The following is an 18,579-nucleotide window of genomic DNA, read 5'->3' on the forward strand; positions in this document are numbered from 1 at the left end:
ATTGAGTTTTTCCTCATCTCACCAAAGGCTGTGCAGACACACTGTAATTCTAAGAAATTTTAGGATTTCTGCATTAAGCTCTTCCGGGTGAACAGCGTGTTCATTGCTTTTCCATCCCTGCAGATGGAGGAGCAACACCTTAGATTCCACCTGGGTAGATTCCAACCTGATGGCATGAATATTGATTTCTGCTTCCAGTAAAAAAAATTCCCCCCTTCCTCTTCTTCTGTTCCACACTGTGGCTTCTTACCTTTTCTCACCTGCTATTGTCCTTCCCTTTCTCCCATGGCCCAATCTCCTCTCCTATCAGATTCCTTCCTCTCCAGCCCTTTATCTTCCTACCCACTTGGCTTCACCTATCACTTTCACCTCCTTCCCATATCCCCCCCGCCACCCGCACTTTTTTATTCTGGCATCTTCCCCCTTCCTTTCCGGTCCTGAAGAAGGGTTTCCACCCGAAATGCCAACTGTTTATTCAGTTCCATCGATGCTGCCTGACCTGCTGAGTTCCTCCAGCACTTTGTGTGTGTTGCTGTGGATTTCCAACATCTGCAGATGTTCTCCTGTTTATGGTTCTCCATCCCATGCAAGCTTCAGAATTATGCCTGTAGACCCAGGTCCTTTATCATAAAGACCAGTAGCCACAACACTTACCATAAACTAAGCAAATTAACTTGATACTTCATTTCTCGACAAGGATCATGGGATAGGCTGAGCAAATAGGCTTGAGAAAAGCTGGATCAGCTTTGATTTTATTAAGTAAATGAATAGGCATGGGAGACTAAATGGCCAACTCCTTTTCCTAGTTCTTATGTTCTTGTGTGTGATGAAGAGGAATCTCTAGGTTTTCCCCCATAACTGCCTCATATTTTGTCTGTTTTATTTCTTCCCACATTATATATGGTATGGAAGGAGTGCGTATGTACTGTACTAACACACACACACACACACACACACACATATATATATATATATATATATATAGAGAGAGAGAGAGAGAGAGAGAGAGAGAGAGAGAGAGAGAGAGCGGTTTCCTTAGACTTTTGCACAGTACTGTAGTAATTCCACTGTACTGCTGCCACACAAAAAAAATTCATGACGTGTGAGTGATGATAAACCTGATTCTGATATGGGTCTCTATTGTGGACTGAGGGTGGGAAGGGGGCAGGGAGAGAGGAATTATGGTTGGGAAAAGGGGAAGTGAGAGGGGAGGGAGTGTGAATCACCAGAGAGACATTCTGAAAATCACTAAAAAAAATGGTTTGGAAACAAATTACCTTGCCTAGTGTCTCAGGGCTGGGCATGTCTGCAGCCGCCCCGGCACGCCCTGGTATATATATGTGTGTGTGTATATATATTATACACACACACACATACACATACACACATATATATATATATATATGTATGTATGTGTGTGTGTTGTCCAGATTCTTGGTCTCTCACTGTTAATATCTATGGTTGTTCGCCAAATTAAATGTATTTGTTTATAATAAATTGTAGACCTTTATAAAGAAGTCTTGTTAAATTAATATACAAATGTGAAAATATTTCACAAATGGAAATCTAAGTAACCTCTGCCTCCTGACCAATTAATTTGACTCATCTTTTGATCTATTAATTTAAGTTATGGGCATTCTTTGATCATCCCAACTCCTAATGTTGAGGTGACAATGACCTGCATCAAAAGTCATTGAATTATATTTTGGCAATATAAATCATAGTCTACATACGTGGCAAGTGATAAGCATTACAAGTTCACAAAATAGTATTTGCCCCTGCAAAATGACTAGATTCACTTCTCATCCCTACACTAGCAAATTTCTACAGATGTACCAGGGAAAGAATTCTCACTGGTTGCATTACTGTCTGGCTTGGAGGGGCCACTGCACAGGATCAGAAAAAGCCGCAGAAGATTATTAACTTCGTCTGCTCCATCAGGAGCACTAGCCTCCTCACCATCGAGGACATTTTCAAAAGGTGGTGCCTCAAGAAGGCAGTATCCATCGTTAAGGATCCTCACCAGGCAGGACATATCCTCTACTTATTACTACCATCAGAGGGGAGATGCAGTAGGCTGGAGACACACTCAACCATTTAGGAGCAGCTGATTTCCCTTCACCATCAGATTTCTGAACGGAAGATGAACCCATGAACACTATCTCACTATTTTTGCATTTTTTTGCTTTACTTATTTAATCAGTATTTATATATTTTCACTGGATCCATGTCAATTGGCGTTGTCAAAGTAATTTTGGCCCAAGTAGCCAAAGTTTCATGGAAATAGTTAAAAAGATATAAAAAAGGCAAACTACAGTTTAACTGAGTAAAAAATTATGTATTTAAATGAAATACAGAACAAATTAGAACACTATCAATATTACTACAGTTCTATAAAACTGTGTATTAAGCAGCTGTCCAGTGGCCCAATTAACCAGAATCTACTGTATTTCTTATTGTAAGTTCACAACTTAGTCAGTGATAACAATTCTGTTTCTGATGCATCTGGTGTTTGACATTGCATAAGTGCTCAGCTTGTGAAGATTTTGGAAATGGGGTAAAATAGCAGTAAATTTGGTAAACAAATCCTTTCTTGGTTTATTCTGTAACATTTCCAACCTAACATATAAAAACAGGTGGTAACTGAAACAACACCATCTGCAAACAAGATTAGATGACCGTCACCATTTATTAACTTATTTACTTATTGAGATACAGCATGGAGTAGGCTCTCCTGGCCCTTTGAGCTAGTCTGCCTACCAATCCCCCAATTTAATCCCAACCTAATCATGGGACATTTACAATGACCAATCATTATGACTTTGGACTGTGGGAGGACACCGGAGCACCTAAAGAAAACCCACACAGTCACGGAGAGAATGTACAAACCCCTTACAGGCTGCGGCGGGAATTGAACCCGGGTGGCCTGAACTGTAAAGCATTGTGCTAACCACTAAGCTACTGTACACTTTCTAAGCCTCATCCTCTTCTAAGTGGCCTCGCTTGTGTTCAAACTACATTTAAAGGAGAATTATATGTATTTTGTAAGGTAAAAACCAACAACTAATCTGTTCAAAATAGTTTATTGCCAACTCCCCCCCCCCAGATAACTCTGACAGCTATAAAACTGGGCAGCGGCAGAAGATCCAGTATTCTGTAACTTCATTCAGTTTGTTCTGTGCACTTGGGAAGTGCTCACAATATCAGCCAATATGCATAACTGTTATGGAAAAGCAACTAGTAATTCTCTTCAGTTCGACACTGGTGATACCAAGTGAATAAAAAATGGAGGTTATGCCACCAGCACATCTCCCTTTCTGTTAAGGAGATTTCTTTAAGGAGATCACAAATTGAAAAGAAGGAGCCGCAAAGAACGGAGTGAATAAACCTGTGTTACACAAAGGAAGAATGATTGAAAGATCCCAACCAATCCATTCGTCAGCCTTGGCATCCCTGGACAATGCAGCCTATTGATCATTATTGTTTAAATGGTTCATTTGGTCTTAATGCATTCACTAATAAAGATGGAGACAAGACTTGCTGATATCCTTACTGCCACCTCTTGGGCAAGAGAACATGGCAGTCCTGGCAGAACAAGTGATGATTTGAATGAGGTAATTGATTTCCTGTGAACTGCTGAAGCAACTCATGAGTGTAGAGGTGTGTATATCATGTACACGATTGTGTATACATTTATTTCAGCCGAGAAATCAATCATGTCATTCAAAGTGGCACCTGTTTGTAATGTTACTACTATTTTAATCATGAACCTCAGTGAATGCTTTACCAAGAACAACTTACCTACTCCATTCATAATGCTGAAACCAAGAACAATTAACCTACCTTGAAGTCTTTTCCTAAAAAAGAAAACAGCTGCCTTAATTGATTGTTATATATAGATTCATTGTGATTACTTACTTCCCTATGTAAATAATGCACAGAGGATGCTGGAGGAACTGGGCAAGCCAGGCAGGATTCCTCCAGTATTTTGTGTATATTTGATTTGCAGCATCTCTTGTTGGTGTTTCCCTATGTAAAACCCATTACATCCACCCTTTCCAATGGTAGTCTAACCAAGGACTGCGCTTTGCAGTTGCAGGGATTTTTCTCTTCCAGGCACTTGATGGTGTTGAAAAAAATGGAACATATCTTACACCGATATGGCTGCCATCAGGATCAAGCATTCTTGATCAGTTGAAGGTAAGGAGCAAGGTTACCTGTAGAAAGTAAGTTTTTCAACAAGTATATTTTAATCCAGTTTTAGAAAAGCAGATACTCTGGCTTTCCTTTGTCTCTCATGCCACCCTCCAGCTCCATTCCCCGTCAGTTACTAAATTAACAAATTTCATGTCATATGCCAGTGATAATAAACCTGATTCTGGCAGTGGTGAGGCCCTGTTTGGAGTATTGTGTGTAGTTTTGCTCACCCACCTACAGGAACGATGTAAATAAGATTGAAAGAGTGCAGAGAAAATTTACAAGGATGTTGCCAGGACTTGAGGACCTGAGTTTTGAGAAAGGTTGAATGGATTAGGAATTTATTCCCTGGAATGTAGCAGATTGAGGGGACACTTCATAGAGGTATACGAAATTCTGAATGATATAGATATGGTAAATGCAAGCAGACTTTTTACACTGAGGTTGGGTGGGACTATAACTAGAGGTCATATGTTAAGGGTGAAAGGTGAAATGTTTAAGGGAAACCTGGGCTGGGGGGGGAGAACTTCTTCACTCAGAGGATGGTGAGATTGTGGAACGAGCTGCCAGCATAAGTGGTGGATGCGGGTTCGATTTCCATATTTAAGAGAAGTTCGGATAGGTACATGGATGGGAGGGGTATGGAGAGCTATGGTCCGGGTGCAGGTCAATGGGACTAGGCAGATTACTGAGTCGGCATGGACCAGAGGGGCCAGAAGGACTTTTTCTGTACTGTAGTGTCATTTGACACTGACTCTATGATGTTTTAATTTCTTACTTCCCGTGCTGTGGGCATGCTACAAAGGCCTCTGAAGCATGGTGATACTTGTGGGCTGCCCAGAACAATTTTGCTGGTTTGATTAGATGCAAATGATGTATTTTGGTGTAATTTTAGATGTAAGTGTGACAAATAAAGCTAATCTTTCTTTTTCTTTCTTTCTGGATCCAATTTACAAAATATCAATTTCACCTAATGGTGTGCCAGCCAATTTTACTCATCATGTTAACTCTGATTTCAGGTGGTTTCACTATTCTGTGTATGACTTCTGTAAGCTAGGACAAAACACCACTCAGTTCAATAAACAGACTTTTTTCACAAAGTATAACTGCTCAATAGCATTGCTAAACTATTTACCAGTTCGGTACAAAATCATTTGCAATGCATTACCAGACATCCCACCCTGCAAAATCTCATTTCAGGAAGGTAGCACCATCAATTTGCGGGAGACCCCTGGAACTTCCGGGAGAGGTGGGACGTCTGCAACAGAGTAGCTCCTTAGCAGCTAGCCAGCTAGTTTAAATAACGTTAGCTATGCTAATGAATGAATGATACCTGTTAAACTCACCTCAACATGTCTTTTACAGTCTTAACCCACCATGGGCAATAGAAAATTCACTGTTGCAAACAGCGCAGCGAGCAACCCTGTCATTATTTTGACCCCTATTAGGCAGGGCTACACTTTAGGGTAGTCTGGGGTGACGTATGTTTTATATTTTCTTTTTTTGGAACACTCTGCCATGGCGCACTCTCGCGCGCTCTCTCATGGTCGCTCTCGCTTGCTTTCTGTCTCTCACTTTTGCACTCGCTCTTCCTCACTCTCAAAACAATTCATTTCCCGGATATTGTATATAATTTGTGGGCATCAGGGAGCCGCTATTAATATGCGGGAGATTCCCAGAACTTCTGGGAGAGGTCGGATGTCTACATTACTTCAGTTTGAAAAATAAAAGTACACTTCACCCACTACATAATAGGAAACAATTCTTCATAATCAGATTAGTACCTCAGTCAAACATGCTCCCCACAGGAGAGAATGAGCATTATGTAAGCCATAAGAAATAGGAGCTGAAGTAGGCCATAAAGCCTCTCGAGACAGTCCTGCCGTTCTGTAAGATCATGGCTCATCCTTCACCTCTACTCCACTTTCCCAAATCCCCCAATTCCCAAAAAGCAGCTTGTCTCAGTCTTGAATAGACTCAACAAATCAACATCCACAGGCCTCCAGGTATGAGGATTCTACAGTTTTAAATTGTGGGAATTAAACAATACGGTAGGTAACATGTGACAAAGGAGGACATTCGAATACGAGCTATGAAAGGAGAAATGTCCGGACTGAATCTTAGCTGTTGGTTTATCAGTTGTGTTTAATGAAGGAAGTAAAGAGTTTGTCCAAGTCTATGGCTGATGCAGAGTTATTAGTGATGAATCTTCTTAACAAAATAAAATGAGAAAGACGAATGTGTTTTATTTATCAAATTTAAAAGATGACATTGTGAAGCTCATGTTGATTGACCCTTCAAGCCCAATGAGATAACTTTCCTGTATGGATTTTCAACACTTGGTTCTTCTCTACAGAAGCTTTTGTTTGCATATTATTCTCTTTCAGTATTTCTTTTGAAGATTATCTAACCTGTCTTTATTTACACTGCAACGCTAACCATCTCTGTGTAATCAATTTAAAGACCTCCTTCAATTAAAGTCTGTTAAACTCTGTAAAACTAGTCGTACATACTTGTCTCCACCTCTAAACAATTAAACCTTTTACTAGTTTCTAAACCAGCTCCTCCATCCTTTCTTTACACCATCCAACTGCCAACAAAGCTCTCTGACACAGAAACACCAATTTTCACTTGCTTTCTGAAAAAAACACAGATTGTGACATCAGCACTGCATTCCCATCTATTTTTCATCCCGTTGCTTATCAAAAATCTATCTCTGTTATAAAAATATTCTAAGAGCTTACTTCCACATCCTTTTTTGGAAAAGATTCCTAAATACTCACAAACCTCCAATGAAGCAAATTTTCTCTACCTTGAATGGGTAACCCCAAGTTTTTAAATATGATACTTAGCTGCAGATTCTCCCATAAGAGGACATTTCCTCACCATATCCACTCTGTCAAGACGTCTCAGGATGTGGAGAAGAAATGTCCTATTGTGGGAGAATGTCCTCTGTCAAGACACCTCTCACTCTTGTAAACTGAAGTGAATACAAGTATAGCCTCTCATTCTTTCATCATAATATGCCATGCCCAAAACAGGTATCAGTCCAGTAAACCTTCTTCCACCAGCTTCTAATGTATTTACTTTGTTTCCTGAACAATGTTCCCTCTAATGTAATAACCAGTGTGCAGAAAAATCTTGTGCTGTGCATTTATTTTTGCCGTGACAATATGTGCACACTGAATAATTTCTTCAATAAAAACAATATAAACAAGCTAGTTCTAAAATCTGCAGACAAATCACTGCAAACTCCACATTGTCAATACTGTCCGCATCAGAAACTAGAAATGGAATTATAATTGTGTGCAATCATGAATTATACTTAACATACCAACAGGGTAGAGGGTGACAACCTTTTGTGTGTGCAGTTTAAATTCCTTTGTGCGCTAGTAGGAAAAGATGTGTGTGCGTGTACTTGCGCACATTAGAGGGAACATTATTCCTAAATAAAGTGACCAATAATGTACTCATCACCTTATCACCTTGCACCTTATCACTGTCTAATATATCTGAAGCATAAACTTCTACATTTGAATTCAATACTCCTCGCAACAACTATTAATGTTCTGTTAGCTATTCTAATTATGGGGTGTACCAATGTACTGCCCTTTGCAAAATAGCCAGGTTGCTCATATCAGAGAACTGCACACTTTCTCCATTTAGATAATATACTTACTATTTTATCTGACAAATCTGCCACATGGTACTACTTTTGCCAGATGGTTATGTAGTCATTTAACTTTGTAGCCTCTTTGTACTTTTTTCACAAGTTAATTCACTACTTGGTGTGACAGTAATAAATATAGCAACCATACTCCTGCTGGTGAAAAGCTAATGCTCCCACCCCAATGACAGTGTTGCACCAGTTGTAAATCATACCATCCAGAAAGAGAGCCTTTTATCCTTTGTTTCCCATTAACCCGTGAAACAGGGAGAGAGAGAGCCTGTGGTATGTCGAAATACCAAGTGAATGAGTAGTCTTTGGGTACTGCAAGACTGAGTCTTTATTGATGCTTTGCTACAAGCTTGTGTGCTTGGTGGCGGGGGGGGGACGCCAATGCTTTTTTGCTGGTGGGGGAGAGGGGGTCGTTGCTTTGCAGCTGATTATGCATGGGTTGGGGGAGCTGGGGGGATCTTCAGGGCTCTAACATTTAACAGTCATTCATTCTTAGGGGCATTCCTCTGTTTTTGTGGATGTTTGCGAAGAAAAAGAATTTCTGAATGTATATTGTATACATTTCTCTGGCATTAAATGCACCTTTGAAACTACACACTCTTTATCCACAATATTTTATTTTGCACAATACCCCCTGATGGAGCCTTCTGGAGATCTAAGTATACTATGTCCACTAGCTCTCCTTTATCTGCAACCATGTTACTTATTGAAAAAATAAATTGGCCAAACATAACGAGCTCTTCTCAGAATCATATTGACTTTGTCTGATAATCTTAATTTCCCTCTAACTGCTGTATTATATCATCTTTGGCTATTACTTCCCGCTGTTAACTGACCTGTAGATTCCAGCTTTCTTTTCTGAATAAAGGAATTGCATCGGCTATTTTCCAATCTAATGAAGCCTTCCTTGAGTACAGGGAATTTGGGGAAATTGAAACCGACGCTATTACTGCCTACTTCTTTACCAGGACCTAGATGTGTGGCAGCCTGCTGTTCCAGTAATTTGTTCAGTACCACTTGGTGATTGAAAAGGTTCCTACTTTTCTCCTTCATTTACAGTTCCCAACTCTACAGCTATTTCCAACATAATGTAGAGCAAACACTGAGACAAAATACCAGTTTACCAGTTCATCTGCCACCTCATTATTTTCCATTATAAATTCCCCAGACTCACTATCTATGAAACCAATACTCATTTTCTTAATTATTTTATTAAATATATCTTACTGTTTATTTTTACATTGCTGGCTAGCTTGATCTATTGCTCTAACTTTTCTTAGTATAAACCTTATAAAAAATGAATAGTGAAAGACAGCCAGCAAATCAGAAAAGTGAACAGAACATAAAATTTGCATAAAATGGCCAAAACACTAATAAGAAAAAAAAATCAGTTGTTTATATCCTTAATTATTTTAGTAACTACATATAGGTGGTCCTCCCATTCAAATTTTTCTTTCTTGTTCAAAAGCATCTAGTCTGAAATATTTGCTATTGCATCTCCAGTGTCTGATTTTTTTTATCCTAATTTATCATTTTAGCCAGTTCTGCTTCATGCCCTTGTAATTGCACCACATTATGTTCACACTATGTGTCTTAGACCTATTCTTCACTTCCTCAAACTGAATTAAAAATTCATTCATTTAATATTACGATCACTGTTATCTGCAGGAGAGAGAGCTTCACTACTATGAGTCATTAATCCCATCTTGTTGCCCAAAGTTACGTCTGGCAAAGTATACTTGGCTCCAGAGTCTGCTGTTCTTAACAGCTATATTCAAAAACTCTGTAAAAGCTCTCCACCCATGTCACTTTTTTTCCATTCGATTTTCCCATTTCAAATGTAGGTTAGTATCTCCCGTGATTATTGCTATCCCTTTCTGCCAGGCTGTCATTATTTCATAATTTCAATTCTGTCTTACTGTGCCCATACTGTTAGGAGACATTCCAGTACCCAGCTCCTTCTGTGTGCTTTTCACTGTCTGTTCCTCTGTTCCTCCGTTCCTCCACTCCCTACACCTCATTTCTACTCTCTCCCTCCCTATTCCCACTTTCATACTTTGGTACAATTGTATTTCTGCCCTTTGTTTGGTCAAGTAGGGTACTCAGATTTGACTCATCCTATACAATACCCTAAGAAATCATATAGATGCGATTGTTAATTTTCCACAGTTATTTCACAAAAGCTATTTTAAGATAGATACTCCAGTTATTATTTACTTATTTATTTAATGAGATACAGCATGAAGTAGGCCTCTCCAGCCCTTCGAGCCACGCTGCCCAACAAACCCTGATTTAACCCTAGCCTAATCACGGGGACAACTCGCAATGACCAACGAACCTACCAAATGGTATGTCTTTGGACTGTGAGGGGAAGCCAGGGCACCCCGAGAAAACCCATGCATTCCACTGGGAGGACGTATAGACTCCATACAGATGATGCCAGAATTGAACTCCATACTCTGATGCCCCAAGCTGTAATAGTGTCAGGCTAACCCATACGCTACCATGGTGCCCTTGTTATTGTCCATAATTAGGATCAGGTATGTCAGGTTTGTCAGGGGTTGTGTGGTGTGGCTTGAAGGGTGGGAGAGGCCTAGTCTGCACTGTATCACTAAATAAAATTTTAAAAACCTCATTAATGATTCTATGAAAATATTTACAGCCTCTATGTAGAGGCTCAGAATGCCAGTCTTTCAGCATGGGTTCAACTACTTCCAGAGATGGGGAATTTAACTTTATGTAATTAAGTATATCTGAAAGAAATGGTGAGAAGGGGTAAGAGCCCAGAGTGGGGAATAGACAAAGACGGGAGGGGGAGCGGTAAAATATTTTACCTCAATCAAAAGTACCAAAAAATCAAACTAGAAGTCATTCATGCCAGCAGAGTTAGGAAACGGTTTGGTGTAGAGATTTGGAGTCCTCATAACCACTGTAGCCACTGGATTTAAATAATATTTATTGAAGTATTTTGTTGACAAAAAATGCTGTAATAATAAAATTACGGCCAGCAGTGATCATACTGAATGAATTATAGATGTACAGAACATTTCAGATGTTGGTTAGGTAATCATTTAAGGATTCCTGCATTATTCTCAGAGATTTTCTTCTTTCATTAAAATTACATCGTATATTTTTACAACATTGTACTTAATCCTTTCAGTAATCACACAATAAATGTCAGGAAGATTTTAGTGTTGCAATCACTTGGCAAAGTGGACCAGAAGTTCAAACAGAATTGTCTGCATGGCTGGGCCAGGATTTAAATTGTGCTGAATATAGAATTCATGGTCACAGTCGACCCTGATTTTTGTATTATGCCCGTCTCTTTGTGTTGTTTTACAGGTTTCTGCCTTTGATTTCTTCATCGCATATCCTCCATACAAATTTCTGCAGCACGTTGGTGATGAGAGATTGGCATGCTTTGTGGCTGTGATTATAGGTATAAATTAGAGCATACGACATTAAAACATAGGAGCAGACTTAGGCTATTCAGCCCATCGAGTCTGCTCCACAATTCTGTCATGGCCAATTTATTATTCCCCTCAATCCCATTCTCCCGCCTTCTCCCCATAACCTTTGACACCCTTACTAATCAAGAATCTGTCAACCTTCATTTTAAATATACGCAATAACTTTGGCAAAGTCATCTCTGGCAAAAAAATTCCACAGAATCAGCACCCTCTGGCTAAAGACTTGCCCACTATAGCAAACATCTTCTCCATGTCAACCTAGTATGGGGCTTTAAATGTTCAATAGGTTTCAATAAGATCCACCCCCTCCCCCCTCATTTTTCTAAACATCAGTGAGTACAGGTCCATCGAACACTCCTCCTATATTAACCCCTTCATTCCCAGGATCATTCTCATGAACTTGGGTGATAGCCAACAGAGACCACAAATCAGAAATACTGTAGATCCTGGAATAAAATGGAAAAAGTTGGAAGAACTCAGCAGGTCAGATAGTTATCCTGAAATGCTAGTAGTTTCTCATCCCACAAGTGTCTGACTTGCTGAGTTTTCCCTACATTTCCTAATTTTAGTTAAATTCACAATGAGATGGCTTATGGTGGGTCTGTTTAAAGACCCCCTTGCTGAAATTAGTTATACTTTATACTTTATTGTCACCAAACAATTGATACTAGGATGTACAATCACCACAGCGATATTTGATTCTGTGCTTTCCGCTCCCTGGATTACAAATATTAAATATTAAAAATTTAAATTATAAATCATAAATAGAAAATAGAAAAATGGAAAGTCAGGTAGTGCAAAAAAACCGAGAGGCAGGTCCGGATATTTGGAGGGTATGGCCCAGATCCGGGTCAAGATCCGTTCAGCAGTCTTATCACAGTTGGAAAGAAGCTGATCCCAAATCTCACCGTACGAGTCTTCAAGCTCCTGAGCCTTCTCCCGGAGGGAAGAGGGATGAAAAGTGTGTTGGCTGGGTGGGTCGTGTCCTTGATTATCCTGTCAGCACTGCTCCGACAGTGTGCGGTGTAAAGTGAGTCCAAGGACGGAAGACTGGTTTGTGTGATGTGCTGGACTGTGTTCACGATCTTGCAGCTTCTTTCGGTCTTGGACAGGACAACTTCCATACCAGGTTGTGATGTACCCTAGAAGAATGCTTTCTACGGTGCATCTATAAAAATTAGTGAGGGTTTTAGGGGACAGGCCAAATTTCTTTAGTTTTCTCAGGAAGTTAGCAATGAACACTGAAGAGTTGAGTCTCAGAATTACTTACCTCAAAGCCACAACACTTCCAATCTTGCACAGCCCTCTTCTAGTTGCTCCTAAATCCACAAGTAAGAGTGATCTGATATGCCCATGGTTTTAGTTTTTCTTATTCTGCAGAGCCCACTTCTTCTTGCCTCGGCTCTTTTTTTTGTCCGCTGTCTAAATTTTTCCCAACTACATTGAGTCTTCTGCCACCCTCTGCCACTTTGACAGTTTACAATGTCTTGATCTCACGCGGCTCAGCATATATGTTTAATCCTCCACACTCTCTTCCTACAACCAAGATGGCGTGTATGTTCTTTACATCTTCCTTAAACAGAAACCCAGCTCATCAGCCTTCACCTCTTTGAATGTATTGTCACATTGGGCAACTTTTCCTCTACGTTAAGGTGTAGTTATGGGAACTCACATAGCTTCCGGCTATGCCTGTGTTTTTATGACACGTGTGAAAAAGTACTTGTTTCTGTCTTCCTCACCTTCAGAAAGAATTGATCTGTTCTGAGCATCGGATCTCAAACCCATCTCTCAGGAGGACAGGGCCAATAAGACCATGGGTGCAGCACTACTTGTATGCCACACTCCAGGCCATATAGCGCATATTACCAGTCTTTCGGTATTAGAGTCTAAATGCTAGAACTTCCTACCCATCAGAACTATGGGGGTATCTTCACCAGAGAGACTGCAGTTGTTGAATGTGGTGGCTCACCTTTTACAGGGGCAAATAATGTTTGGTATTAAACATAGCCCTTGACACTGACAGCTGGATCTCAAAAAGTTAAAAAAAAAATGCACATATTTCTGACATTCAGATGTAGTACAGAGACAGGCCCTTCAACCCAACTGGCCCATGCCAACCAAGATGCACAGAAAACTAGTCCCATTTGCTAGGTGTTTGGATCATATCCCTTTAAACCTTTCCTATCCATATACCTATCCGAGTGTCTTTTTAAATGTTGTTAAAACACTTCCCTCAATTACTTAATGGTTAAAAATAGTCAAAAACTATTGAACCAGAATCATTTCAATTATAATATTGGAAATTAAAATGAACAAAACATAATTAACATTGAATTAAACACAATTAAATGTAAACATATAAATGGTCGAGTACATATGGTGCTTGTATTAGGTCTCCATTCATTTGAATGGAGTCAGAGATGGCACTGAATGTTTGGTGAATTCCTTGACTCCATGTGGAGACCAGCTTTGGTGCAAGACCAGAAGAAGACTGGTGAAGTATGATCAGCATTCCTGGGACTTCCGCATTCCATCACACAAATGTCAGAATGCTGACAGTCCAAATATATGCAGAACTACTTGCGTTCTTTCACAAATTCACACCTCTACTTTGAGGGTCTAGATATCATGCCCACATGGTCCCTAATCCTCGTGATCTGAATGATTTAAGTTCGTTTAATGCTTCAAGTCCATCATCAGCACTATGGTAGTGGTAATCCAGACAAAATGGTGACAGAAAGTATTCAAAGGCTGAAAATGTACCATATCTAGAAAAAATGAAAATGTTGATTACCAATGTTTAATATAAACGTTATGAAATACTTCAAAAAGTTACAATGAATTAATTATGTTAAAGTCTGCAGTTAAGAAAAATGATACAACCCAACAAACTAAAACAGATAAATCTGAATTCTCTGCTCTCAGCTTCAAGTGGTCCATCTCTGACTCTTCTCTTTCTAGTTCTCCTCATCACTGTCTTCTGGGGATAGATTAGCAACAAATATCCATCACAGACTTAGACAAATGTTTTATCTATGTTGCCTACTGTTCCACTTCTTCCAGTCTTCTAGTTATTCGTTCTTTGTCACGTCTACTCATAAAAAAGAGGAAATAAGTAGAAATGCATATGATGAACTATTGCAATACACCTCACTTCCTTGGTCCACAGTGGCTGTGCAGAGGCAAGGGCAGACCCCACCACCAAGCACACCTGCATGAAACACCGTCACAGGAAAGAAATATCCATCTACAGGGAACACCACCACCCAGATCCTACTCCCTTCTCACTGCTGTCATCAGGAAGAAAGAACAGAAACCTCAGGACTCACACTGCCAGGTTCAGGAACTGTTACTACCCATCAACCATGAAGCTCTTGAACCAAAGGGGGTAACTTCACTTGCCCCTTCATTGACATGTTCCCACAACCAATGGACTCACTTTCAAGGATACTTCAATTCATATTCTCTCTCTATATATATAATGCTTATTTTATTATTATTATTTCTATCTTTTTGTATTTGTCCATCTTCTGTACTCTGGTTGAACACCCAAGTTGGGTGTTCTTCCATTGATTCTGTTATGGTTATTATTCTATGAGTTTATCAAGTAAGCCCACAAGAAAATGAATCTCAGGGTTGTATATGGTGACATATATATACTTTGATAATAAATTTACTTTGAATGTTGATCATCACTGGCTGGATTTTTAATTTGTTGGAAGGTAGGACTTTGGAAAAAGGAGCATCCTGAGAATGTACGTAGAAGATGATGAGACAGGCCATGTGATCACCAGCAATGTGTAGATGAGATATTTCCTGACCCTTCCAGCAGTAGTCTGGAGCTCTAATACCCATTATTTATTTGTTGTAAACTAATGTGAATATTTTAATAAAATAAATAAATGTTTATGAATGATATAGTGGATACTGTGACTGAACTGTCCAAACATTGAATTCCTCCCAACTGGTGTAAGTCTGTCACCACCAACTTAGTTGGAGAACGTGCCTCTATATTCAGGAAGTCATAAGTGATGGTGGAGGCAGATACGGTAGTGGAGGCAGATACAATAGGGTCTTTTAAGAGACTCCTGGATAGGTACACAGAGCATAGAAAAATAGAGGGCTATGGGTAAGCTGGGGTAATTTCTAAAGTAAGTACATGTTTGGCACAGCATTGTGGGTCGAAAGGCCTATATTGTGCTGTAGGTTTTCTATGTTTCTATAACATTCTATGATTTAAGGAAGAGGTAAGCAGGACGAAAAGAGTTATGTAATAAAATCATCTGAATTCTTCCTACCCTTTTATTGACAAATTCATAGTCAATGAGTGATTCTATCGGAGGAACATAACCTGAGACATTCTTGTCGAAGAGAAAAATGAAAATGCAGTGAACTTTCTAAGTACAGTATTTTACTGGCTAAATCTCATCTGGCACTGTTGTCTGAATATCCCCAGCTATAGCATCCACTCAGTGCTGTATAAGTGGATCTGAAATATCTGGTGGTCTCTATCAATGGTCTGGGCTCCAGTGGGCTCACGAGAGAAGGGTTAAACAAAGTTCCACAATAATAAGTGAGCACATATGCATTTTGAAATACATTTTTGAGATGTATGTGTGTGTTGCTGGCAAGATTAGTTTTTTTTAGTTATTACTATTTTTGTTTGTTTTAGTGGTTTGGGAGATGCTGTCACAGTAATTTGTCGAGAACAAACTGTATGTTTTGTAGATGGTGCATACAGCAGCCACTGCAGTAGAGGTGGTGAGGGAGAAGAATAGTGAAGGTGGGAGACAGCTTACCAACTAAATTAATCCAGATGAAGGGTCTTTCCCTGAAACATAACTTGTCCATTTCTCACCATAGATGCTGTCTAACCTGCTGAGTTCCTCTAGCAGGAGTTCCCAATCTGGGGTCCATGGATCCCCTTACTTAATGGTATTGGTCCATGGCATAAAAATGTTTGGGGACCCCTGCTCTAGGATTTTGTGTTCTGCTGCCAGTCAAAATATCTGCTTCATCCTGGATTGTGTCAAGCATCTTGAGAGTTGTGCTGTACTCATCCAGGTGGTTAGGGAACATTCCATCAAGCCCCAGATTTGTACCTTGTCCTTGGAGTCTCAAGATGTGAGTTACCTGCTGCAGGTCACCATCTCTGCAGTCACAATTTTTCCGTGGTTAGTCCACCTGTGTTTCTGCTCAGTGTAACCCAGGATGGTGGGGGATTCATGACAGTAGCAAAACTTGACCTTGTTGGAGATGGTTATTGTCCAGCACTTCTGTGGCATGCATGGTCCTTATTACTGTTAAGGTCTGACTGTGTTCATCTATGAACTTCCTTATTACTGAGGAGTTGAGAGTGGAATCAAGTACTTCGCAATTAACAGTGAACATCTGCAATTATGATGACGGAAGGTCATTTATCAAACAGCTGAATAAGATTGGGTCTAGGACACGGACTTAAGGAACTCCTGCAAATAGGTCCCAGGGTGGGATAATTGATATGAAGCACTATCAACTAACTGCCTCTGTGTGAGTTATGAGTCCCTCTGATCATTGGAGTCTTTCCCTTGATGTCTGTTCAGTTTTAATAGGGCTCCTTGAAACCATAAGTCAAGTACTGCCTTGACGTCAAGGACAAACATCTCACCTTGTCTCTGGAACGCAGAATCTCTTTGGCATGCACTTCAGCCAAGGATCTGATGAGGTCTGAAGCAAAGTGGTCCTTACAAAACCCAAACTGGCACTGGTAAGCAGATCACTGCTGTGTAAGAGCCACTTGGCATCACTGTTGACAACACTTTCCATCATGTAAATGATTATGTGCTGTAACTCTCTGCATGACACTAAACCCTTCATTGTAAAACAATCTGCCATTCATTGTCTGGATTCTCAGGTGAGGAATGCCACATCTGGAGTATTTATAGATTATAATTAGTAGTATGTAAATCGATCTTATTTTGAGTTAGTGGTCTTGAGAATAGAGAGCTGGGAAGAAAGCTGAAGATAAGGTGATTGCCAATTAAGTCATGATATACAGTACATCTACCATCTGTATATGGTACATTAAAAATGGGATGTCTAATGCATCTGGAAATCACTTCCCAGATGTTACACATTATGTTACAAATGTAAAACCCTTACGTTGAAACAAAATGAGTTAGACATTTTAATTCCAGTCAACAAAATGTTGTAATTTGCCATCTACCTTCACAAAGTAAGTTTAAGTTCTTGCTGACATCATCCGAACAGTAAATGAAACAGGTGCCTTATAAAGAATAAAAGACTGGATTTTTATTTATTTATTCATTGAGTTACAGCGTAGAATAGGCCATTCTGCAACTTAAGTCTGTGCTGCTCAGCAACCCCCGATTTAATCCTAGCCTAATCATGAGATAATTTACAATGACCAATTAACCTACTAGCCAGTAGGTCTTAGGACTGTGGGAGGAAACTAGAGGAAACCTACACAGTCACGGGGAGAACATACAAAACTCCTTACAGGCAGTGGTGGGAATTGAACCAGGCTCGCTAGCACTGTAAAGCATTATGCTATCCAATACGCCACTGTGTTGCCCCATAACTTTAACTTGCAGTTGCACTCTGCATATGATGAGGCCTGGGTGGGTACGGAGGTAACCTGGACAAAAGTGCTAGAAAGGACAGATATTGCATTACTTCCTCCTTTGTGTGTTCCTTGACCTGGTGAGATAAGTGGGCATGATGATGCCACTTGCAGAATAGTTTTGAGTTGAGACAAGGGAACGAAGGAGGAGGACCATAGTTTTTGTATCCAATTGGCAGATGTTGGACTGGTTGAACTCAAGTGAAATGTTAGGAGTGGACTGTGTCAGACCCTGCTGAATGCACTATAATTATACATAGAAATGTATGAACATAGAACATAGAATAGTACAGCACAGTACAGGCCCTTCGGCCCACAGTGTTGTGCCGACCCTTAAACCCTGCCTCCCATATAAACCCCCACCTTAAATTCCTCCATATACCTGTCTAGAAGTCTGTTAAATTTCACGAGTGTATCTGCCTCCACCACTGACTCAGGCAGTGCATTCCACGCACCATCCACAATCTGAGTAAAAAACCTTCCTCTAATATCCCCCTTGAACTTCCCACCCCTTACCTTAAAGCCGTGTCCTCTTGTACTGAGCAGTGGTGCCCTGGGGAAGAGGCGCTGGCTGTCCACTCTATCTATTCCTCTTAATATCTTGTATACCT

This window comes from Mobula hypostoma, chromosome 23 (genome assembly GCF_963921235.1).
Source record: "Mobula hypostoma chromosome 23, sMobHyp1.1, whole genome shotgun sequence".
NCBI classification, from domain to species: domain Eukaryota; kingdom Metazoa; phylum Chordata; class Chondrichthyes; order Myliobatiformes; family Myliobatidae; genus Mobula; species Mobula hypostoma.